Here is a 1,917-nt window from a genome sequence, read left to right as displayed (position 1 = left end):
CCGCCCCCTCCCTATGTTCGGGACAGCAGACGTGCACTTGTGCCCTTCTTCCAATCCTCACAGGACCTGGATGGGAGTGACGTCCTGAATGGCGCCGGCTCTGCAGTGATGGGGGATGAAGAAGAATTTAGGATTTCAGTGAGACCCCAGTAGTAGTGGCTATACCCTGTAAAGACTATGTGAATGATTGTGAGCGCTGTCCGAGTGTAGACAGGTTCCCCCCATTAAAGTCAATGGGTAGTGAAGCATTGAACAGACCTGGGCCCCTGCTTTTCTCAGGCCTGGAGGCAGTGCTGTCAGTGATTCGGCTGTGCCCACCATCGCTCTTTCATGTTGCATATTTTTGCTGAGTCAGAAACGCAGCATCTTTCAGGTCCTGCAAAGTGGATGGGCTTTATAGAAATCTCATGCTCACTGTGCTTTTTTTTCTTCTTTACTCCATGGGAACTAACCCACTGTGCATATTTCAATGTCAATTGCTTTTGCAGGTATGCCGAGTTTTATGTGTGGATTTTTCCCATAGACTAACATTAGATGCGGAAAATCCGCAGGTAACAAACACGTGTGTTTTGATTGTGTTTCCACGGCAGAAATGTTTCATTGACATATCTGCTGGTGGTGAATGTATACAAATATTAATCATCCTGCATTATACTCCAGATCTGCACTGTTTTGCTGACGCAGTCACTCTTTACATGCACATTACTATCCTGTACTGATCCTCAGTTACATTATGTAATATACTCCAGAGCTGCACTCACTATTCTGCTGGTGGAGTCACTGTGTACATACATTAATAATAATTTTTTTTTATATAGCGCCAACATATTCCACAGCACTTTACAATTAAGCAGGGACATGTACAGACAATAAATTCAATACAATTTAAGACGGTTTAAACCAGGGCTGTGGAGTCGGTAAGCCACAGTTCCGACTCTGACTCCTGGATTTTATCAGGTTCCGACTCCTTCATAAATGGCCAATTCGTAACAATAAATTTACTGTTGTAAAATATTAACATCGTGCTTATTCAGTTTCTCACCATCATATAAGTAATCAGACCACTTAGAGCAAAAACTATATTTATTAGAATACAATTAGAATATAGCAAATAACTTTTATAAACTTTTCTAAACTCTTGTAAATAAATATGCAATAAACACTGTTATGCAGTTAATAAGAAGAAATCTATAAATTTGTCCTCAGAAAAAGTATTGCCTCTGTCAGATCCTCCTTCATGGATGCCCTCAAATCTGATCTAATTATTTTGAGAGCAGAGAACAACCTCTCTACACTAACTTGGGTTGCTGGCAAAGCAGTAACCACTCGGGCAACATCTCTGGCAATGTCAGGATACAGAGGAATTGCTTGTTGCACTGTTATTTTTGATGAACGGTCAAATTTCTCAATTTCTTTTAGTGCACATGAAAAATTCTGCTGAAATGTACTGGCTGTGTTCTTTGATGGGGATGACTCTTCTTCTATGCGGGAACGCTTTGCATGGTCCTTGTGATCCAAATATTTTTCGAAATTAAATTCTTCATCAGTTGATGATGAGGGTGAAGATGTGGCAGGACAACCAACTTCTTCTTGTTCCTCCTGACTGTTCTGCAACCCTTTCAACCTTACTGCTATTTCAAACAGAGCTTCTTTTCCTTTAGTTAGCTGTTGATCATCTAGAAGAATCCAATGCATTGGGTCTACATAAACAGCTGCCAAAAGAATGTTATTTTTCATTGATGTAGCAATGCCACTTGCAATTAACCCTCCTCTTTGGGACAGGCGAAACATCAGGTTCTTCCACTCCTTTAAGAAAATACCTGGAGTTAAGTCCTCTGCTTGTAATTTTTTAGTCACTGTAAATGGGTGCTGTAGCAATTTTTCCAGCTCAGTCACCTGATTCCACTGACTTTCATT

The sequence above is a fragment of the Phyllobates terribilis genome, unplaced genomic scaffold, assembly GCF_046119375.1.
Source record: "Phyllobates terribilis strain yellow unplaced genomic scaffold, ASM4611937v1 Scaffold_5__5_contigs__length_657084704, whole genome shotgun sequence".
NCBI classification, from domain to species: Eukaryota; Metazoa; Chordata; class Amphibia; order Anura; family Dendrobatidae; genus Phyllobates; species Phyllobates terribilis.
This window is presented reverse-complemented; position numbering follows the sequence as displayed.